A 25,729-nucleotide genomic window follows, 5' to 3' on the forward strand; every position below is an offset into this window, starting at 1 on the left:
TTAACCCGTTTTGTCGCTATCTGTCCACGTTGATAAAATTCCACCGGCTCTCCGTCTTGAATACTGAAAATACAATGCAACGCAGAAAGTAGAAAAAAAAAGACTAATATTCGCTCGCCGTAGCTTCGGAGCTTTCGTGGCTGAGCATTAATCGACCGGACGTCAGACGCGGGACGCTACCTTGGTGAAAGAGAGAGATGGTTACAATGGTTTCACGGTGATACCGGATTAACGATGGAAAGACCGCGACCACGATGACCGTTCCCGTGACCGTTCTAAACCGTTCGCGGAAGAACGGGTCTTAATAACGAGTTATAAACAGAGCGGGATACAATCCTACAACACAGTGGGACATGACGCCATTTTATGCAAAACGACGCGAAACGAAAAAAGGGGAACGCCGAGAGAATGGCGTAAGGATAAAGCCGGGATTTTTATTCATGCTGCCGTCGTGTCGCCATATTTTTATGCAGCCGAGTAACAGCGCCTGAGAGATTAATGGAACTCGACCGGCGTTAAACGTCTTTCAAACCTGCTGCTGTTATTCTTGAAGCTCGGCGTCGGTAAAAGGACAATTTTTATCTCGTTGCACGCCAGGATGGAGAACATCACTCTGCGGCGAGTGCCACGTTGACTATCTAAATAGACAAATTCTTTAATACGTCGAAGAGAACGAGCAAATGAGAATTGTACTTCGCGATATGCGTGAAAACTCACTTCACGTAATTTCGATTTATGATGGAATTTACTATTGATTGTAGAACTACAACTTTACGTAGTTCTATATTCTGTAATCGGACATTTAATTTTTGTCCTAAAATAATTTTCTGATACGCTGAAGATAAAAAGTGTCTAATAAATAGATTTTTTTAATATGACTTATGAAGAAATCTCGCTTTATTTTATTAAAATAAAAATCCGCATAAAAAAATGATTAATTATATAAACAACAAAATATTTCCGCTATTTTGATTATTTCGAAATTATCTGTGACTTATATGTTTACGTTAACGAAAGTGTGATAATGCACGATCAAAATTAATAAGCTTTATAAAATACTCATCGAACAATAATTTATCAAGAATATAGATACAATAAATATAATTAGATCTGGTAATAGCTTATATGCTCATGTTTAACAAGGCATCTCGTGTTATGCGATTCACTAATCCCATTCATTCCTTGTGTTGTACCACAGAATATAAATGTACGGCATTATGTCTACAATTTTGTGTACAATCGCAACCACATTTTGCGTCAGATAACGTTTAATATTGGGTGCAGCGTTTCGTTAAACTTTAATGAACAGCAATATACACGCCATTAATTGACATGCGTAAGTAAACGTGGAATTTCATCACGTGTATGCACTGTTAGTGTTTATTGCCAATTATCGTGGCACATATGTAATCATGTGTATCGTTAATATTAATGTATTTGCGTAAATCTCTCCAACTATATATCATGTTTGCATCCGCGACATGTTTATTAGCATAAAATAAATTCTAAGCAATAAATAATTTCAAAATTTCTTTCTTACGACACTCTAATCTCTCTTTACAAATTAATATCTTAGAATAATAACCATTTGTAAAAATCGAATGTTTATCAATACATTAACCGAACACTAATGCAAGTCTAAATCCAGGGTGTCCACCTGGAAAAACCTGGGAATTCAGGGATTTGAGACCGTGCCATCTGGAATCACGGATTTTCCTGGAAATTTTTAAAGTGTTTTATTTCTAAATTTTAATTTTATATCTTTGTGACAAAATTATGTCTTGCATTTTTTATGTCTAATGGTAACCGTATAGCAGTGCATAAAATTCTTTGAGTCAAACAAATATGTTTTGATTGAAAGAAATCTTTTTCTGAGTGTAGAGATAATTAACTTTTCAAATATTGATTATTTTGAGTGCGTTTTAATTTTTAAATCTCATGTTTGTGTGTTACAGTATCACCGCAGCTTCGTGATCGAGTAACTCCGCTCGTTGCGCATCGGGTCGGTGAGTCAAAAGTCAATTTTCTTATTATATTTTAATGTTTTGCATTTGACATTTTGTTAAAGCAAAATTTCGAATTTAATTTGCTGTCCCTAATTTAATTCTTTCTTCCGTATGTGTTTGTGTCACAACTTTGTTCCCTTCTAAAATTTATAAAGTGCATCTTGACCATCAAAGAATATTTAACGTGCATTAAATCAAGGAGCCGCAAGCCATTACCACGCGAGCGGTAAGTGAAGATCCAGAGCTTTTTCGGTCCATCCCTGGATTACTCTTCGCTAAGAGCGATAAACGTCGACTCCGTAAATCATCCAGTCGCGTACTAAAACGTTAATACGCGAGTGCAATTTAGCATATCACTGATTCATTACATATGCGAAATAAAAGAGACGTTTTGTCACCGTTATTTTCTACATCGAGTTTCACTTTATATCAAAATAATTACATTTCAAAGAGAAGAAAAGATTTATTATTTGTAATGTACTGTTTTTTTTAAATTTATAATTATGTAATTATAATTATAGGTAAAGATTAGGTGCCGTGCATACAGGATAATTCTTAAGTAAAAAATTCAAGGGAATATTCTTTGGTTTATTTTGTGAAGAAAAGATAAATGTATGTCTTAAAGTGCTTTCTTTTACAATACAGAGAGTCACAGTTGACAAAATAAATATAAAAATTCTGAAAATTTAGAAAACGTTTGGATGTTTTAATCAAATTCAGTGTATTTACATTTAGTGTGATATTAAGAATTTTTCATACTAATAAAAACAGTTTTAAATCCACCAAAAACGTTTGTAATCATATTAAATAATTATATCAAGTTTTTGAAATGAAGGAATAGTACACGCTTCTTTTCTTTTCAAGTATAATTTTTTTGAAATTCTAAACAAAAACTGTCTCTTGTGTTTTCTTTTTTCTAAAAAAAAAAAGAAATAAAAATAAAAAATGACGTACGACGTATTATTTTTTAATTTTAAAAACTTAATATGATAACCTGTACGAACGCCTCTGTGGATCTAAACATGTTTCACTGAAAAATGGTTCTTAATTCCACATGTAAGCGTAACAAATTTGGATAAAATGATTCTAAACGTTTTCCTACATTTTCGAAATTTTCATATTTTTTTTTTTCTGTGACTGTACGTTAAAAACAAAGCACCTTAAAACATATGTTTATAGAACCTTTTACCATAAAATAAACTAAAAAAAACATCTTAAATTTTTTATCACCCTGTATTATAAGTAATAAAAAAAAAGGTTTTACGAGAGTAAAAAAACAGTCAAGAGAATAAAATCTCAAATATCACTTTTTACTTTAATATGTTTGAACAGTGATCACTTTACTGTAAATCTATTGTAAAAGAAAGTTTATCGTTTCTACATAAATTACAAGTTACATTACGTACATACATTACATTTCATGATCCAGCATTAATGCTTTTATCGACCGCTGTCTATTTACTGTATTATATAGTCATAAATTATACATTATCCTCTTTCGACTGACTCTGCATATTCGATATTCCGTTCCACCGAAATCGAAATTTCATTAACGTAACAACTTTCTAATTTTGAGAAAATTCTCAAAATTAGAATTGAATTATAGTTCCGATAAATTATTATAAAACACATCTAATGTACCGTTATTAATGTTGTGGTACATTTGATTAATGCAACAGAATTATTACCGGATAATATAATAATAAACTGTTTAAAAGTAATAATAAACTTCCCATTTGAATTGTGGATTGTGAGAAAATTCTGTCTGACATTATTTACATTTCGCGCGGCAGAAAGCATTGTATAAGAGATCGTGATGAGGGAAATATAAAATGTCGACACGAAAGAACATTGTGAAATATTTATCGCATTCATTAGCTGTAATACTTTAGCGTGCCGGAGTTCCGCGCGCGTATGTACATATTGCATACCCCAGTTACAGAATAAATTACGCACGCTTGGAAGTAAGTATCGTGACGACTGTGGGACATAAATTACGTTACGGTACGGAGATAGCTAAATTTTTTTAAGCGCCTTTACGCTTTGAAAATGGGAACTGTTTAGAAATAAAGCCGGTTTACACGCTCGTCAGCTTATATTCAATAAGAGTGAACGCTAGTAATACGTACGGACCATAAGTTCACCGCACAGTCGAATATCACGCGGGAGAATATTTCTCAATAATTTTAAATCGCCCATTCCGCGCCGCCACAATACGAAAGAAGGAAATAAGCCGATCAACGCGGATTGCTCCGCCATATAATCCGCCTTATAAGCGGGAGAGCACACATACACCAGTTGGCGATACTCAAAAAGCAGCATATAATCCGCGATACTATCGCGCTATCGCACTAGTCGCACCCGCAAAAGCTCGAAACAAAATCTAGAGTGAGTTTCTTGTTCGCCGGTCACGCAGATGCGAAAACTTCGGGACCGTGAAAACTTTATTTTCTCTATTGCCGATAGATATTGCCTCTGCGTGGGACAACCGTGCTCTCCCGCGATTCCGCGACCGTCGCGAAAACAGAGATTCGGTATCGATCAAACTGAGCGGGTCGACAAAATCCATTTGGAACCGAACGTTATGTTCGCCGCTTGAAAGAGACAAGATGGATATTAATCTGTACGCAGATTTGTGAAAATTATTTGAACTTGACTGTGCATAATTAGAAATATCAATGTAAATCTGATACGATATTGCTGCACCAACATCGATTTTTAATATTAAAAAGAGAGAATGAAAAAAATTATCCCCTTTCTTTTAACACATTCATTATTCATGTGTACTTTTATTATCGGAGAAAATCTTTAGAAGTTTATAGTTCAGATTACAGTTTTTGAGTTTGATTTTTTAAGGCGGAATTTTTTTCAGCGATAAAAAGTTCATAATCAAAGAAAACTCTGGCTCGTTGATACGATAACTTTTCTGAGAAAATTGATAATTCCGTGTGAGATTGCGTTCGCTGAATTGGCGAATTTGGGAGACTGAAAAATGAGCTCGGACAAGAAAACGCGGCAAACGTGGAAATATTCTCAAGTCGCATGCTAAATTCTCGTCAAGCTCGCGATACGTATCATAAATGATATTTCGCGCACGATGCGGGGGTAAGAAAAGCTCTTATCAACGGGAGACAGCATCCGGCGGGAAACGTCGCGCGCATTCAGATGACGCAGTCCGTCTTCGGATAGACGTGGACCGATGGCCAGCGGGGACTGTGCGACTGGCGGAAGGCCGCTCTCGTAGGGCGCCGTATTAGAGGGTCGGCGTACGAAGGTACGAGAGTACCGTAAATGTTGCTCTCCCAGGCCGAGCGCAGCCCACAACTTATCTCCGCGGGCTGCGGCCCGATGGGGGACGCGGATAAGTCGCGTACATGGTGAGAATGGCGCGAATGAAATAAATAAGAGTCAACGAGAAAAAGCTACGGAGGATGGCCCTAGAGCGAGGGGCGGAGAAGGACGAGACGGCGCGAGACGGTGATATCCCGTGGGTGGATAAGGAGGGAACGCGGCGCGCGGTAAATGCGAGACGCAAGATGAAATGGAATTTCTGTCGGTTGGGTTAGATAAACAGCCGCAATTTCGCTCGCGCGACAGAAGCCAACCCAAACGACGACTACGACTATGAGTACGACGAGACGCACGTTTTTCCACCCCCTGGCACGAATCTTTTCTTTCCTCTCTCGCGCCGTTATTTTCGGAGCTTGCCATTCCTTGTTTCGCTTGGAGCGCGACTTTTCTAGCGCAGTCCTCCGCCGCTTTATCTCGCGTTACATCGCTCCTTTTATTACGATCGACTCGACCGATTCCCCCCCTTTCATCTTCCTTATTTTCTCTTCCTGCGTTCTCTCGTGTCGTTGATCCTGTATCGCCTCTGAAAAGCAGCGCAGGTATTGCACGCAACGTTTTGTAACTGTGCAGGGCGTGCATTTACTTTTCTCTGAACGTCGACCTCGTGCAATCATTTGATATTTTCTTCCGATCTTCTTCGATCTCGCCCATTTCTCTCTTTTTCCGTTTCTCTCCGTGTCTGTAGATCCTTCTGTATCCTTATTTCTTTGTACACGGACTTATCCTTATTCAATAGAATATTTGCAATCGATTTTCAATTCGCTCTCTTCGTGCGCTCGAAATTCTCGATCTCGCTTTATTCATTGTCGGCCCAAATTGTATTGCGTTCCATAATTATCGGATGTAGATTTTAACTGTTGCACGTAAAACTGCTGCATGCTATTCAATTGCTAATGAACATTTTAAATTAAACGAAATTAATCGCTACCTTAGGCGAGGCTAACAAATCAACATGAACGCGAAACGTGCGATTATAATTCACCGATGGAAATTAATTTGAAATGCGAGGAATAGAAAAATATTCGACGCGTGTTTATTTTACAGTACTTTAAACATATCGTAGGGACAACAAAGCGCGAAACACACAATAAACGAAATGCACGATTGTAAATAGCTCAAGTAACAATTAGTCGTGGTACGTATTAATATCTTGTTCATTAATTAAAATTTGTGTAATTTTCGCGATATTTCTCGTCACATGACAAATAATGTCAAGAGTGCCGTTGTTATCTTCTAACGGTGCAATACTTGCTTAATTAACAATTTCATTTTTATTATTTATGTTAAAATGAAAAAAATATTTTTATTAAAATTCCATTATATTATTTCCGGATGCAAAAATATTTAACATGGAAAATAATAAAATAATTTCATGTGTTTTCTTCGATTCTAACGAATAAAACATTAAAATTTTACTCTTTAATTACTACAACAGATTTGATGTGCAACAATAACCCATTCGTTTATTTTAATTAATTTGAAATACAAGATAGAATATTTAGTATACGTGAATTTATATATTTTGTTAAAATATCACTTAACTCATAAAACATTAAATATTTCGAGTTTGAATATATCTCGCATTACGTTATAATTTCTTCGTTAATTTGAAAATAATTATTGTTCCCAAAGAAATTTAAGTGCGAGAAATAATGTACGTACGATCGTATACATATGAATTATACATTTTTATAAAGGAAATAGCAGCAAATAAATCTTGTTCTTTAAATAGATGTTATAGATTATTAATAATTCAATAAATTAACTATTATACACATACGTTAATAGATTTAATAGTCGAATAAGCACATCATTGAAATTAATTACAAATATAATGAACGAAATATTTGATATGAATGCGGTTTACGTACAATTAAGAATGTTTCGAAGCAATCTATTGACCGATTAAGATAAAAAGTCTACAGCATTTATAACATTAAATTAAAGTGCTTATAAAATTTAAAATATTTTGATTAGTATACAATCTTGATTTACGTGTTACTGTTTACGCTTGGTCGCCGCGCTATAATTCGTGCTCCGAGACTCGAACAGACAGATAATCTCGCGAGCCGTTCCATGTATCATCACATTATTTTCATCACAAAACACGCGCGACGAATATTACAAGTAATGCTGTTTTTGAATTCTTTGGGACGAGATTTTAATCAATCTAACGATAAATTCCTGCAATTCGTAGCGAAAAACAATTTGTGATAATCGCGGTTTTTTATCTAACAATAAGTAAATATTAAATAAATGTGATTTACTTATTCAAGAAATTTAAATCGTGTTTTATTTTTTAATAAAGCATAAAGTTATTAGAAAAGAAATGTTAAATAACAAGAATTTTAAAATATTACTTCTTAACATTTACACACTAAAAAAAAGCAATAGCTGCCAAATGTTGAGTAAAATAATGCCAATTATTAAAAAATTGATTAATACAACCAAAAATTATTTTACTTTCCAAATATTTAGTAAGTGTAATCAAATTTATACTTATATTTACTAAAAATTCAAAAAAGTAAAAATTATTTTCAGTTATATTAATCAAATATTTAATTGACATTATTTCAATATTTCAACATTTGAAGGCTATTACGAAAATTCTCTTTTTTCAGTACACATGCAATATAATTATTTCTGTAAATTTGAAAATATCTCGCATCGCGCTTTGAATTTGTCGGATTAAATGTTGTAATTTACCATTTTTCGTTTTGAGAGTGCATAATGCATGAAGAGCCGGTACGTGAATATTTCTACAGAACTTGTACCGTGTATATATATTCATCGTTTAATAATTTAAAATACAAGGAGGAAACATTTTGCTTGAATTTAATAACGTATTAAATATTGCGAAACGGTAATATACCGATTGGCACGCGGCTCAATCTTTTTTATTTATTAATAATATTTTATTAATATAATTTTTCATGAGTACCTCGAAATATCTGTTTTAATAATTAACCATTGCGTTATGAATATTTAATGTGTGAACTAATAACCTCTTATTGTGATTAAGGATTTTAACCAGTCTTCGAAGTAAAAAATCGATAAAAACCACTCATCGAATATTAAAATATAATGAATATATTATTTGGTGTTTACGTATTTCACAGTATATATAAAACACGTTGAATATTTCAATAGCGTAACCTACCTATAAAAATATCAATTCTAAGTCTATCTCACAGTGATGAACTGACGTACGCTGTAAACAAAATTCAGTAACTTTTCACAAATAATAAATGTACGAAAATTACATGATTAGTTCTGTAAATATAAAGAAAGGTCGTGTAATTTTACCGAAATTATGTAATTCTACCAAAAATATGTAGATTTGCTTTTGTTGCGTAAATATTATTAACTTATTTTGTATGGAAAATTACGTATATAGCAGGATATTTTAAATATTTTATGTAATTAGTCAAATTCTTGTAACATTACATAATACAATGTAATGGTAATGTTCTACGTACTGCTGTGAAATATAGTGCATTCGCCGTGTATGCGCGAAAATTATACTCCGTTTAGCATCACTGTATGCGGACAAAGTAATTATTCTACAGTTTACAACATGTGGGATACAGAGACAATATTTGAATGTATAATAATACAATTTTCCCCGTACACATTAAAAATTTATTTCTCCAAACTGCTTAATTACAAATTAAGAAATTAACTCTTACTCTTGTATATTGCAAATTTTCAAAATGCATGAAAATTTACAACTATTATAGTGGGTCTTAAAATTATTTACTATAATAGATGCACTTTTACACAAAATTTTTTTTACAACGTTCGTTCGGTATTTATTTTTAAAAATAAACTAATATATAATTGTATAGTTTTTATCAAAACGATATTGTCTCTCCCATTGATATGATCTAAGGGTTGGATAGGCTTAATACCCCAAGGGTGTATACAGAGAGAACGAAATCTTGTTAAAGTATTTAAAGATTTAGATACTTCAGTAAAAGCATTCTTCCGTGTGAGAACCGAACGATGGGGAAGCTAACGTACCCTCGTCGCCGATTTAATTGAAGATAAACGAACCGCAACCGACCCGTCGCGTCGCGCATTTGCTTCGAGAGTGCCATTCAAGTTATCTAAACTAAAAGATTTTCTTAACTTCCATTCGAGTCTTAATTCGAGGTCGGAAGTCGCATCTCCCACGTTCTGACTGTATGGGATGCTCATTGAGGCATTGATCAGCTGGTTCATTGCAACGTTTCACGCCAAGTGCATTGGGCACGAGGTGAAGCCGGGCCACGTAATGTTATGTTATTCGCAATAGTGCATGTCAGACGGTTTAGCAATCACAGTTACTACAAATTGTTGATTGAGAACACGCTCTATCTCCGGCAAACGATTAGGCCCGAAGCAATAAGAATTCGATCAATCGTCTTAGATTCATCCTGGGTCGCTCATTTACTGAATGTCCATTTCTCCATTTCTCTCGTTGCTATTCTCGTCGATTAACCATCGACCATCCTAAAACGTATGAACTGCGTTTAATCCGACTTGGTCGAAGCTTAGTTGGCGGTTTCACGCGTGACAAGGAAAGTTGGATCCCTGGATTGTCAAGAATAGTAGACATTGGCAATAGATACCTTTTCCTTCCCCTTTTCTTCAGAAAACGTGAAGTTTCCGAAAAGAGAATTCTTTCTCTCGTCACATCTACCTTGCCTTGTGATGATTACTCGATAAATATTACATAATTAAAAAAAGAGACAACATCAAGTTTTATACAAATTTAATTTTATAAAGATTTTTTTTTTCTTTTAAATAGATGATTATATTAATAAACATTTAATTAAAAGATGAATAAAAAAAATTCGTTGTGTAAGAATTCTCTTTCATTTAATAGTAATAATCATAAGCTTTCCATTTTAATTTGAATTTATTTGCATGTTACTGTATCATCGTAGCTATGTAGCAGATAACCACTACCTCCACCCGTTGCGCACAGAAATTGGCGAGTAAAAAAATTTTATTTTATAAATCTTATCACTGGACATCGGATTTTTTTATGCAAATATTTATTTCAAATATGCATAAAATATACAAATATGCACAAACATGCAAATATGTACAATAAGCACAAAAATGTGCATTTTTAGAATGCTCTTTCGGTAAGATAAATTTCTATTTTCACCTTACTTTCTAATCTGCTTTTTAAAAAATACGCAATTTGAATTAGAATTTAATGTGTATTTGGCACACTGACATCCGATAAAAATGGATCAGTCTATATAAAACGACACCACTATTTATAAAAATCAGTTCAAAGAAAAAATAGGGTACAATAAAGTGAATATAAAGAGTTTTACATATAAAGTTTCGCGCAGTCTTTAAATAAAAATCGATGTAAATATATTTCACAAGAAAATTTCATTATTCGTGATTATGACAATTTATTTGCGGATTAAATCGCCGTGAACTTATCATAGCTTATTTATCAGCAATATTTGCTTCATCATCAAAAATACTCCTTTATGCAATCTTAATAATTTACTCCCGGCTTCTTATCATCTAGCCCTTTATCTCAAGTTAATTATTCAACTTCTTAGCTTTTTTTATTCTTTTATCACTAATGTTCTTGCAGCTTTACAACTCTCTCGTTCTTATCCTCTTGCCAATCGTAGTTTGTCTCTCTTGTCCTCGTTATCCCTCCACCTCTTGATTCATACTCCTCATTGATCTTTTTCACTAACAAAATCTCGTTCTTCAATCTCTCGCGTTTTTACATCTCCGCTTTCGCGTTTCTTCATTGTTCTCCGTATTTGTATGCATCCTGTTTGCCCTGACGTCATTGATATCACTGATCGAGTTCCATCATATAAATTGAGTGACTGCGATTACGTTCAGGCAACGTAATAATTCAATGTTGTAATTTACGGCTTTTCCGAATCGAGCGATCCTTCCACGAACGATGCATTTTTATTCAACAAATTTTCAACCGCTCGCCACTCGCCTGCGAAACCCATCAGCGGGATTTGCCGCGGATGCTAAGCGGAAACATTTGTTACGAAACTCGTAAAACAATCGGTTTCGCATTTGTTTCGCACCCTCGCATTACGAATTCGCTTCAGTTTGACCGTACCCTTAATATGTTCGGAAACGGGATATCTTCGGGCGAGTGCCGACGTGGTTTGCTTGAAAATTGCGAAAATGCATATCGTTTCGAGCGGTCATCACTAACGATAATCCGTGGTAACGCGCAGTAGAACACGTTTCAAGCGTTTTCGCATCTTGTTTATCCTGCTCGCGCTCTCTCCTCTTTCTCCCTCTCTCTTTCTACTTGCGATAGCCACATGTAACACGCTTTTTCGTTTACCACCGCAATTGCCGCCTGACATTACGCTCTCCGTGCTCACCTCTTCTTCTTTCTTCGTTTTCGTCCGTGTAGATCGGAATTCCTTAGCGATTTACATCCCGCCGCGCAAACGTTTCAGACGACGACCGAACACTATGTCTCGGCTATGTCTTAGCTATGCGCCGCGACACGCGCGCGCGGCTTTTGGTCTCGTGTCTCGGTTGCACGTCTGCATAGCTGTTCTGCTCGCTCGTGTACGTACTACATGAACGTATGCGGAAGCTCCCGGTGTTCGTGGTATTTTGTGGTAGAGCGGCTGACAAGGAACGGATTTCCACGTTCGAGCGTTCAGTTATCCAGCGCGCGATGCATTGACGGATGCAACGATCGTCCCACCGTTTTGTTCCCCGCGCGTTTTCCCGCAGAGTGATTCGGAGATTCACCCCCCCCCCTTCTGTCACATTCAAGTAGATGCAATTGACTAAATAATAAATAATTTTAAATTTTTACAAATTTATATTAACAAATAATTTTTTTAGTTTTTCTTTCTTTTTTAAATGTAGTAAATGTAATATATTACACTGGAGAAGAGTCTTGTTGTATTATTTAGAAATCTGATAGATTCAATCAATACGTCTGTTAAAAAACGGACGAATCAGAAATCTTGCAGGAATTATCAGATTATAGTAAAATCTATCAAATGTTCTAATTATGATAACCAAATTCCTGTTATAATAACTAGAATTTCTGCTCGGAAATTCACCAGAAACACTCAATCATATAAATTTTGTTAATGTAATCAAATTCTTTTTATCATGCACCGAGGGAAAAATTACTAAATTTTAATAAATATTAATTTTAATAGTATTAATGAAATATTTACTAAAAGTAAATATATTTATTTAGTACAAGAATTTAAGAACTAATTAAATCTAAGTATTATTTTTTCTTATAAATATTTATGTACTATAAGTAAATATTTCATTAGTACTATATATTCGAATAAATATTTATTAAAATTTCGGAATTTTTTCTCTCAATGTATGCGAAACCTAAAACGTTAGAAATTACATATAATGTACAATCGCTCGATATATCTCACTAGAAGTTATAGAATAATATAATATGTAATTTCCAGCCGCGTTTCACGTTCTTTCATACATTATGCTTCTAAAAATTTTTAATAGAGATATGAGAAGCGATTAAAGTTTTATTGCAATTTCATGTAGTCTTCTCTAATTATAACTATAAGGTATATGTGTTTTCTTTATCTCGTAAAAATAAATCGTCATAAATCTGACTCGCGAAGATTCTAAACAGAACGACATGTCACACTCGTATATCACCCAATTTTCTTCCCACGTCCTGAATGCGGATCTCGTGCAGAGAATTTTACGTATTTGAATGCCGAGCATCCGTGTCTGATGTGCTTTACGTGTGAGAAGACCAGCGAAAATGCGTTGTGTACACGTGAGAAAAAGTTGGTAGAACGTCGGTATGACTTTCGAATAAACGTTACGGTTCGTTTATGAGATCGTATTGTTCTTCACAGTACTTTCGCGTACGCTCGTCAAGCTTTCCTTCATCTCCATAATACGGGCCGTTTATCAAACACGTATTTGCCATCGTACATGTACGTACCGCGCGTATTTTACGAAACGCCTCAAAGAATTCTCTCCTGTTGCGAATTGCCTTACCACGAGCATTTATTTTATCAGCGATAGAAAAAAAAAGTAGCGAGCAGTGTTTTTCGATTTCACTCTCCTTATATTCCCTTTCGCGAAAATATTGATTCCGCGCGAATTGTAATTCAGTATGAAGTGGAGCTCTTTTCACAGACTTAATACATCAAATTTATAAGCGATGTAATAATTTAAATATATGAGGGACCAAGTAGAGCGTGTAGATTGGGATTTCCGCGAAAGTTGGGCGGAAGGAATAACTTTTGAAAATTAGATGAAAATCTATAAACTTCTTCAAAGAAGTTGCAAATTTCTCGAAATGGCAAAGGTGACGCGACGTATAGACGAAAAACATTCGTCTATATTCGTGAACGTGGCGAAGGATGTCAAATGCAACTGAACAATCATTGCATTTGCAACTTTTTCCTATAACAATCTTACGTACAGCACCGGGATCGTCCGTACCCCTTCCGCAAACATGATTCGTTGCGGTTGGAGGAAAAAGTGCCGCTCGGTCTCAATTGATGTACTTTCGCCCGGCGAGCTTTCCACCCCATCGCACAACGAAAACTTCGTAGCTCGTGTGAGAACTTCGGAGGTCGTCGCAGCCCTCTCAGAAACTTTCACGGTCAGTCCACGTATTCGCGGTTGGATCTCCCGTCCGTTCGTTAACCAACTTCGTTCTCGGGCGTCCCACTCGCGAAGTGCTCTTCCGGGCTCGCTCTTACCGAAAAAGCTTTCCGTGTCCTGGGTAAACGTTTTTACGGGGCGGCCAGATGTCTCGACCGAGGTTGATTAACTTGCACGACCGCTCGCTGTAAATCGAAACCGCGAACATCTCGCACGGCGCCGTGCGATTACGCTGGCAGTTTCCGTTGCCAATCCGACGTGCGCTCGTGTGCGCTCGTGTGAATCCGAAAGATTGAACTTCGAAGAGGGCAAGAGCGACTTTGCCACTTTCGATTTTATTTAAGCAACAAAAATTGTCCCTGTCGCGCGGTAAAATAATATATTCTACACTGAGAGAAAAAAAAATTGTAGTGGTGGCAACTATAAGGGAACAACCGCACAAATTTTGTTAATAGAATTATAATATATAGTTAAGTGAACTATATTATAGTTATTGCAATTAAGTTAATGGTTAGGAGAACCAATAAAAAATAGTTGTAATATTCTATATAATATAATAATTACAACTATGGTTGTTTTCTTATAGTCACCACCACTGCAATTTTTTCTCTCAGTGTATTTTCACGTCTCTGAACACGAGAGTGAATAATTATCCGCACTCTACGTCTCGAAATTATTTAATTATAAATTGTCAAAATTATTTATGCCTTTGGAAAAAAATTTACGGTTGCGTGGTCAGCCACGCGTGCATCACATCTTTCACTTGTTGGTCAGCAGTATTGAGCAAGTGCACATTGTGATTATGAAGAACTGACGAGTCACTGTCAGATCATTTGTTTGTTTCCAAAAGAAGCTCTAAGAGATCATCGATTTTCTCCGAACTAACGCGTGAAAGATGCAGCGGCGCATGCGTGTAATCAAACTTTTTTATAACAATACGTTGTAAGGGGACTATGGAAAAATGATATGTATTTTCTGTTGTAGTTAAAATAAATTTCAGAAATAGAGAGTGCGAATAATTATTGTCTCACTCTTGTACACGTGCATCTTTCCAGCAAATAAATTATTTATCGACTTTTTTCACGCTTAAATCAAATTGTCACTAAATCTGGAATCATTGAAAATGGGAAAGACTCGCGTTGTTGCGCGTTTTGTGCGGCAGTCGACTTGCAAGGGAACAAAGGGGACCTTCTTAGCGTCATCGTACATTATATCGCACGCTAGATGTTATAAATTATTCAGGAGTGACAAAGCCGCGCGCTGTCGTTTGCGCACCTGAAGCTCGGATTACCGTGACCAGGACGCTTCTTTATCCGAGCTTCCTTTGTCGTTAGCGAAATCTGCGCGCTGGGTTTCCAATACGGGACCCTTCGAGACATCTCATTCCCGGCGAAACTTCATTATTCACCCGCATTCTTCACCTTCGCGCAGCGTCTTTGAACAAATTTGTCGCGAGATGGCGGTCGGTCCAAAAGAGTAACGCGCTTAACGGGTCGTTTGTGAATCAAGGCTATATCAGACTCCGCCGACTCCGCGCTTTGAACGCGAAAATCTCCTGAATATTTTATTGTCCGGCATTACAGCATAATGAGGCGCTCTTTTATATCCCGATCAAAAAGGGGGAACGGAGAACGTCAGTTATCATGGAAATTCGCGAATTATTCATTCCTTCTCCGTAAATCCGTAAATTCATTCATCACAACGAACCGTCGGATTTCTGTGCCTTTTAAAAAGCTAAATAATATCGTCCTTCCTCCGTGGCCCGACAAAATCAGATGTACCTCGTCGTCCACAATTAAAATGAAATTTGTAATTAAGAGTCCTCGATTTCGGGCGGTCGTAACGAATCGATAACGGCATTAAGACGGATTAGAGATCGAAAGAATAAAAAAAAAAAAATTGCGCTGTGTGTCGACAAATTCGGTGAACCCAAATCGACTCGTAAATGCAAATATTCGTCTCGTCCGTCATGCGGCAACAACATAGATACAAACGGAATTTTTTTCGCCTCTCGCGGCACCGCCATTCGAATAGCGAGCCAACAAAAAAAAAATTGCCGCGCGCGTCAGCGCAAAAATCTGTTCTTCGTACATCGAAAAAGGTTGTACCGCGAAAGGCACGCGAAAAAAAATAAATCATAATAATCGACTCGCGATATGGAATTTTTCCTAGTCCGTACGGTGCAAGAACGAACGGGGAGGAACGCGCGCGCGCACGGGTGCGAGTGAAAATTTTGGCTGAATTTTTTAACTGATCGACGGAAACCAACCTGGCAAATTCACATCGCGCACAAATGCGCCATATGAAATGGGGTTAATCTGATTACGGGTTCTCTCGCGATGCCTGGTGCGAGGAGCGAGTTCGTTTTGCCGGCGATGAGGGGGAGGGGGGAAGGGGAGGAAATCGCCGGCATTCTTAATTGAGGCCGGAGCAAAGGGGATCGCGAGCAAAGCTTACAGCAAATCTGATGCGGTGGGGGACGATCCATCTGACGGTGTTGGCAATTAGCGTAACGCAATTTCGCCGCACGACGCGGCCTCCGATCCGCGACGCGACGCGACGCGACGCGACGCGCGATCGTGGATACACCCGTCGACCCTGTAATCGAATCGTTCGCGTTACGTCCGCCGCAGCGGAGAATCAGCGCCATAAACTAATGCCGCTTGCGCCGGAGACGGCCAATGCGATTATCCCCCGGCTCTGTAACCGGAAGGCGAGAGCCGTCGAGAATCCGATTAGAGCGCTCTAAGCGTGATCCGCTGGGAACAGGTGTCTTCGAGCGTGATGATTTATAAATGACGGCAAAACGGTTGGACAAAAGTTGTTATTTGGCGATTGAAACGGCTTATGCGATGCGACTCTCGTGGATAATCGATGTGATGAATGTCAGAAACAATTTGGACAATTTTGAACGTTCCCAGAGGAGAAAGTTTATTTAAATGGCACACGCGACGCAGATATTTTGTGCAATATAATTAATTATAACGTAATAGCTGTTATTGTTAGATGACAAAAACATCCGATTGCATAAACCGAAAATTTAATAGATTCATCATAGAAAAGTCAGGTAGTATTATTGTTGAAATCAAATATTCTAAAAGTATAAAATATCGAGATAATCAAAAATTCTGATTCATCTGATCAGAATGCATTTTGTATGTATATACTTCTGATGCTAAAATGTTCTAGCTATAAAAATGTGAAATATTAAGCAGAAATTTTTTGATTCATTATTCTGATCGGGCTAGATGTATATACTTCTTGTTCAATAATCAAAACATTTTTTGATTGACACAGATTTCGGTGAAAAGTGATTTATTGATAACATAAAAATTGTTAAAATTTTTGTATTTAGATTTCATGCGGTCACTTTGGTTTCGACAGCGCAAAATTAGGTTAATGAAATGTTTTTAATTATCGCTAGTGAGATTTTGCATGCCGTTTGTACATTTATTCTTAACTTTGTCGTTAAAAATGTACAATTGAACAGCTAATCTGCGCGACGTTCCAACGCTTACCGCGCATCGCATATTTTAATTATTTCTACACCTGAGACCTTACATCATAGTTTAGTTTTTCATTAATGCCTTCAATGACAATTTTTTAAATCAGTTTTTCAATAGCATTGCCAAATTTGCCGTTCTATTTCTTTAATTTATCAAGTCCTCTGTAATTCATAAGCATGCTTTTTACTTGTGTTCAAAATAACTACATAGTGGATGGAGTTGAATTTTTTAGAGGACGTACAAAAGAAAAGTTGGCTCCAATTATTCTTATATAATTCTTACAAATATTAAAACATAAAAAAAAAAAAATAACGTAACGTGATAAATCATTCGTTCTGTATATACATCTGTCATAAGATGCCATGTATGAAACTCAAACTTTTATTTTCTTAGAAAGCTACCCGGCCAATCGATTAAAAATTTTACTATAACACTGGTTTCGTTGCCAATAATATAATTTTTAAAGCATTTTGATTTTTCTCAAACTTCTTAAATAAAAGTTATATACGAAAATGAAATGTGAAAAAACAAAAAAATCTCGATTACGCAAGATTCAGCATGTGCTCTCTAAATCGGAATCAGTGTATTATTCACTAAATGACAATGAATAATCTGATTTCAATGCTATAACTGTAATGTATGCGCTATTTTTCAGTAAAAGTTTTTAATCGAAATCACCGAAAGACAGTCACAATTACACTGCAAAAAAAAGAATTAGTAAGATTTCTCTGATTCAGACTTAGAGAGTGGCTTTTTGATTTTTCGAAAATAAATATCAGAACAGAAAGCTACATTCTCGACATGCGACACGAAGCATCGGTTTGCAGGAATCGCTGCCGAATAATCTCAAAGCTAGGGAGCAATGCAAGTCCTCGTTCCAACGCGGATATATATATTCGAGTATGAGACAAGATTACACGAGCTTCGGAAGTGCAGGGGTAACGCCAGAGATCGAAGTCGGATCGACTTCGGCAATGCGCGACGACCCAGATTTTCATTCTCAGTGTATCTCAGCGTCGTTCAAAGTTCGTAAAAATCGCCAAGCTAGAAGTGACGGAATTCGAAAGACGTTGCCACTTCGTCGCCGTCGTTGTCGTTGTCGTTTATAAGCTCCGCGATCGACGTCGAAGATGCCGTCAGTAAGGGTAAAGGGAAAAGATAGGGACACACACGTCTCGTAAGAGCGCGACGGTGTTTCCGAACTTCCGTCGCATTTGTCGCTCGCGTAATGGCCGCCGAAGTTTCATACACGTGCGTATCCAACCCGTTTCTCGCTTTTTCATGGGATTTACATGTTGTTACGTTCACACTTTCGTCGCGCTATCTTTGCCTTCGCAATTCACCGCGCGAGGTTTTCCTCCTGCGCGAAATTGAAATTTCCACGATGCGGATATAAACGTCGCTCCTGCTGGCATTCTATTTGCATATATTTGTTACGCGAAGGCTTGGATATAAATAAACGTAGATCTTTGCTTCAATTTATCCAGGATTTTTGCAGGAGAAAAAGACAATTTTTACAGCGTTAAATTCTATACAAACAAAAATAGATGTTGCACCGTTGGGAAGCGGATGTTAATTAACTGTTCGTTTTTTTTGCAATCTATTTCCATTTGATTACATTTCCGATATAGTTAAAGCCGGCAGAATTATTAAATTGTGTTAAATTACATTAAAAATATTTAACGTCTGAGATTAAATGTTTCCGGTGAATAACAATTTTCAAACTCGTTTATTGATTGTATGTAGCTAATAATTAATTATTAAATAATAATTTGTCATGTAAATCACAAGATTGAGAAAATGACTGAACATACAAACTAAATTAGTGTAATGCTGCTCTAATAACAAAATCAATAGCTGTTACTTTTTTTTCAACAATTTTCCAATGATCGTTAAACAGGTATCAATTTTTTAACGGCGACCATAACGTTTGATATCTGTTTACATTTTCGACGTTTACGTTTTATTTTATGCGAATGTGGTAAATATAAATCGTAACGATTACTTTTATTTCGGTACGCTACGCTTTCTAATGTAGCGTTCGCTGATTGATCCCACAAGTGGCGTGTTCCAGAGATATCAAAGGGTTAGGGATAATTAACCAATGTAAACTGGGTCACGTTCCGAGTGGCCACGATTACCGGCGAGGGGGTGAAAAGGGAGGGGGGGGGGAGCGTCTTCGATAAACCACGGGCGGCCGAAATTTTCAAATCTTAATTGCGGTGAAATGGTGTGTAATGACGTGAAATATTGCCCAGAGAAAGATGCTGACTCTTATTACGGCCGAGCGGGCTCCAAACCTTTTAATCTGAAGCCTCCCGGCCCCGGTGCCGGCAAGAAAATGCTGACCCGCCAGTTCCATTGCCAATCTGTTACGGTCGCGAGAGAGTATTTTCACGCGCCCTCCCCTCCTCCTTTTTTTATCCTCCATCGCGTTTTCTTGGCCGCCTAACATCATCATCATTTCCTCGCACGAATTTTCACGCGCGATTTTTCGAGTATTTTTATTGCAAAACGCGCGCCCGGGTCGTTAACGTCGTGGAAAATCGGCGACGATTCCCGTAAAAATAACAATGAAAGAAATATCGCCGGAAGTCTGCTAATTAAATCTCGGCAAATTACATCAGCGCTCCGCGCACGGCCTACTTTTTCTTTTATCTAAACAAACGTTTTAATTGAAATTCCAATATTTTTAAGATCAACTTTGCGAGAATCATTTAAAGAACTTTGTCGTCTGATTTTCCACTTTAAAGTATATAATATGACTTTTGTATACGCCTTTTATATTTATGTTAACAATAGGTATCAATATAAATTTTAGATGTTCGACACTGAAGCTCAAGTTTCAATTTTTACTTTTTCGCAATCTGAAGGAGAGAGAGAAAATTCGCGCGTTATCTCGGCTCGCGGAATTTTCGCGAAGGTAACGATACCCGGCTCGTTGCCAATTAAGCGCGGACGACTCGTTAGCGAGGAAGCAACTCGGCGCGGCTTTATTTTAATCTCAAACAATCAAAAGCTTCGACAGCGTCGACACTGCACAATTTATTATCTCACGCGAGATACTTTGTTTCGCATCGCGGAGTCGCATTTACACACTCGCTGGTTAACGTCCTTATTTATTCGCCCGTCATAATTATAACGCCCTTGCGTTGTGTTTAATGGGACGAATTTCCCAGTGAAATGTCGCGCCTATGCGCACGGCGCATCGCTCTGAAAATTCAATTTCCAGCGAACATACAAACGGTAACATCCGCAGGTCCCACTTGACGCATTAATTCGAAAATCACGGATGGCTGATCAACCCTGATACGTGAATTGACCGCGACGCGGCCTACCTTTTTTTATAATAAAATCGCGACAATGGAATCGGCATTATTCAAAAGTGTTGATGCTAAAAAAAATTTTATAAACATGAAATTTCATAAAAGTTATGGTAGAACGAAGCGCGCGCGCGCGATACATTTTTAGTATAGAGATTTTCAATCTGAATAATTGTGACGTTACAAAATTATTTTATAACGTTTTGATCGTATTAGAAAATTTATTAAATACTTATAGTTTTTTTAATAAATTTAGTAGAACAGCTTGATTCATCAACACCAAAAAAGTTTTATTTTGGAGTTATATATGAAATGTGTCCATATACATGGAAATATATATAATTATATATAAAAAATATTTTACGGGTTATATATATATCCATGTATAATTATATGTATTTAAATACAGATGGACACATTTGATACATAATTAAATATAATTATATATGAAAAATTTTTCTCCAGGTTTGCAAGGCTTTTTAACAAACAGTATTATAAAAATATATTCTTTTCTAGAATATTTTGAAACTAAAAATATATTATTTCTAACGAATTTTTAAACAATAACATTTTATGCAGATTGTATTTTGTTTGGCATTTTGCAACAATTATATCGTTATAATTTGACTTAGCCAGTACAATGTAGTATTTAATGTTTATTAACATTGAAATTTAAATAACGGATGACGTGGTAATAAAAAAGTGGCTCGAAGAGCTATATTCTATTCACATCACATAACATCTGTATATTTTAAAGAGCAGCATTTATAATTTTTATTAATTTGCTTTTATATTTAATTTTTATAACAATAGTACGTGCTTTAGTAAAGCTCAAATTTTAAAATTACATTTCCTTCATATTTGTAAAAAAAATCAATTCTAAAAAAGCAAATCTTATAAAAAGTTTATTCTTATAAAAAAAATTAAGAATATCTGCTGTTAATCTTTTCTAGAGAGAAATTTTTTTTAAAATTAAGACAATCCTTTTTATGTTAATTTTAGAAAAGACCCCTTAAAAAAATAACTGGGAAATTCTTAGTTAAAAATAAGAAAAAGTTAATACAATTTTGTCGGTGAGTGAAAAGTATTTTAGTAATCTTACTGACAACGTCGCAATCCGCTCGACTAGCAATTACTTCATCAATAATTCGTTAATCGAGTAATTGAAGCGGTCACAAACGGAAGTGCTATCACCTGCTAATGCTCCGCATAATTAGATGATCGTCTTTGATCATTTCCTGCGCCGATCACTGGATTGATACATCGACATGCAGTTCTCACTGGTGCTCGGGATTCAGGAAGACGCGTGGGTGCACGCGGCAGAATCGTAGGTGGACGAGACGGGGCGCAGGCGCCATGCCCAAAAGCGATCGTCAGTCGTCGGCGGAAGCTGAAACGCGCGGCTTCGGGGCCGCCGCAAACGCAAACGTACGGCGTAGTAGCCTACGGCGTGACAACGCCGACGCAGGTGTACACATTTCGCGCGCGCCAATTATCGACGAGGACCCGGCGTTTCGAGCTCGCGATAACGAGACCTCGGTCGCATGACGGACAATGCTCTGAGAACGTTGTTTTTTTTCTGCCGCGCAGTGCATCGTAGATAAAACCGGAGCACCGAAACCCACAACACGAAAAGAGAGAGAGAGAGAGAGGAGAAATTGCAGTTGAATGCTACGCATCGAAGTGAGTACTGTGCGATTCGTTTATGTGGTCTCTCGCCGCGTAGGTGTTTAAGAGGATGAAGTAGTACTTTTTGTCGAACAAATTCACGTACTAATCTTCTCCCGTTAATTTAATCAACAGTTACAAATGATTTTTAACGATACGTTGGTCTGGAATAAAACACAGAGGAGTTCTCTGACATTGATAAATTCAAAAGAGAGATTAATTCAATAAATATCTCGCTGTCCCGTTGTCATAGCCAATAGTGTTATACAATGAAATTGACTTTCCTCGCAATAATATTTATTCGATATGTTTTTACATTGCCAGCTACGTTTAACATTTTAAGCAAATGCATCACCTATCTGTGGTTCATTAAAACAGCTACGCTGTTGCGTGCGTGCGTACGCGTGTGTGCGTGTGTGTGTGCTTGCGCGTATTTTAAGCTCCGCACATGTGATAAACCGCTGTATTCATAGCATTGACCTGTGAACGATAGAAATCATGAAACACGATGAGGATAGTATTAAACGAGAGTAGAGCTTATCAATTTGCGATAATCGACGACCATAATGTTTCACTTAATAGCATCCGCGCGATATTAATTTCCCATCCATATATAAATCCCCCGCTTTTCCGCTTTTCGATAAGCCACGAATCTTGATGACCCATTAATTTATCGAATCCAATGCGGTAAATTTGTCTACGCAAGAAACATGACGAGAAACGCTAGTGAAACGCTACTGCACCTTTTATGCAGTCACGCAATCGCAAAAATTAGGAATTTCGTTATTTGATAGATACCCAATTATTAAAAAATTACAACGCCGTTCGGATTAATCGATTTAATTCGACCAGCCCTGAAGTCTTGCCGTTTATTTACGATAGCATTCGTTATTTATCATGCTTTTTTTTAGTGTTATATTGTGCATAATATATTTATTGTTATTTCAAGTCTGTAATATTTAATTTTGGCGTATTGGAATGTTCTAATATCGCAACAGGAAATACTGTCAAAGTTTACAATTTAGATGCAGATCGCGGGTATCGAGCTTTATATGCCGCTGCATAATGTCGCCGCGAGTGTCGACCGTATCTAGAATCTAATCAGTTCATTCGATTTCCTGCCGTATGAATTGCGGTAGCGGTAACTACTGCTCGCTGAAATACGTCTGACCACACGGATACCGTAACTACTGGTCGGCATAACTCGAGATAAATCTCCTCTTCTCAAGATAGTTTATTTTCTACCGGTGAAACTCGCGGATCCAAGCATTCCTATCAATCCGTATAAACGCATATTGTACCGTAGATGTTATTTAACGAGAAAGTATTAATGCGGAATTTCTCCGCGAATTTGATGTGCAAAATTTAATTGTAATATCTGGGCATTGTGGAATGCCTTTATTATATATATAAATTACATTTTGACACGGTAATTACAATATATTCCCGTACTTTTATAATTCATTTTCTACTGCATTTCTACTACATTTTTACTAAAATCAATCTCGTGAGTGAATGTACTATTTGTTCTGTAATATATAGTCTTTTTTCTCTTAATAAATTGAGGAGTAGAATAATTTCATTTATATAACATTTTTTTATTTGTTCTGCGCTCTGGATGATCTCGCAAAATACGGATAATAAAAAAAAGTAAATCTATCAATTGTGATCGATATTTTGATATATTAAAAAAAAGTGCGCGCGCGCATAATGTAATTGCAAAATATTCAGTTGAACGAAGTTCTCTAAATGCGTAGTTTTGCATAAATTTAAAGCTCAATTAATAATCATCTCATTATAGTAATAACTACAGATGTAACGTGAAATATTTACTTACTACAATAATTACCTGGATAATCACAATATTTAACTACATGAATGTGTCAATTATGTTACGAACTAACTAATTATAATAATTGAAATTCGCGTATACTAAGTAACTAACGTCTATGTTGTTTATAATGGCATATTTATTAATAATTACAGTGATAATATAATATTTGCAATAGAATAAAATAGTAGATTTTTACGCAAAGCTTAAGCGAGTACACGTAAAACAATTTGTCAATAAGCTATATACGTTATTATTATTGAAATTCCGTAAGAAAATTGCGTAAAGACGTAACAAGCTTTAAAAGGAGCAGAAGCTTTTAAAGGATTAATTTCCTGTTCATAATTAGTTACAGGCATTGCAAGTTTCCGTGTGTGCAGGTATTTGTTCTGCTTCCCATATACTTCGTCGGACTTGTTACGACACCGCAATTACGGTACTAGCACAAACTTTATAATCAGCTACCGAAAACTAGAGAACTGCGACATGGTCACTTCGTTCACGATAATTACAATACTGCCCGGGAAAATTGTAACATCGTGAAGTAACCAAATTGAAGACATGATCGTGCCGTGGCAGTTCATCGATTTTTTTTAAGTAATATGAAATTAGATTTATCAGTATTTATTTAATTGATAAATTAGATGGAATTAATTTTAAATTTTACAAGCCAATAAATTATGCCTAAAATTTTTTTTATTTAGTTAAGTAATACTTTTCTTGATTTGTACTAAATTGAAGTTGATATTTTCCTAATTAAAATATTGAGAGATCGATTCTTTTCGAAAAAGTTTTGAAAAAATAAAAACTTCTTGAAAACTAATCTTGTGACGCAAGTATAATACATTTTATTTTCTAATTTTGAATTATAAATATATGTTTTATAATTTGTATAATTTGAGAATTAGTTTTAAAAAATGTAATATTTTCAAATATTTTTTGTAAAAAAAGATTAAAAAAAAAAGATTTCTCTCGACATTTTCGTAAGAGAAAAATTGATTTGTTATTATAGAAGAAAAGTGGCTTGCTAAATTTGAAAAATTCTATGTACTATGTGTTAGATATAAAATCGCTACGTCTATTCCATTAAATGATATTGATTCTGTCGAACGATAGTAACTTGAACAATCACGCAAATTCTCTTAGAGATAAATGATGCGCTTTAACTACGAATCGAATTAGCTTACGTGCGAACGCAAGAACAGTCACAGACAAGACATTAAAAAGAAGTTACCATCGCGAGAAACTCGATTTTTATGGCGTGACGAATTATCGTCATTTCATTGCGTTCAAAGGACACTTAGCGTCGTCGGGTTGGTGCGTGCGAATGCATGAAAAATGAAGTGTTGAAAAGAGGATTCTGCGCAAGGAGAAAAGGATAAAACCAAGAATGTATTTACAGAATGGTCACGC

At 36.2% G+C, this 25,729-nt stretch overlaps 1 protein-coding gene across 1 annotated transcript in view; it reads left to right on the forward strand.

Moving 5' to 3' along the window:
- Nucleotides 1–22,178: 22,178 nt before the first annotated feature.
- The window catches only part of LOC105194895 (hemicentin-1), a 122,299-nt gene continuing 118,748 nt past the window's right edge, over nt 22,179–25,729 (forward strand). Inside the window, exon 1 of the mRNA XM_011160029.3 lies at nt 22,179–22,500. The gene's annotated coding sequence lies outside the window, so the exon portion shown is untranslated. The remainder of the gene's footprint in view (nt 22,501–25,729) is intronic.

This window comes from Solenopsis invicta, chromosome 4, assembly GCF_016802725.1.
Source record: "Solenopsis invicta isolate M01_SB chromosome 4, UNIL_Sinv_3.0, whole genome shotgun sequence".
In the NCBI taxonomy this organism is placed as follows: domain Eukaryota; kingdom Metazoa; phylum Arthropoda; class Insecta; order Hymenoptera; family Formicidae; genus Solenopsis; species Solenopsis invicta.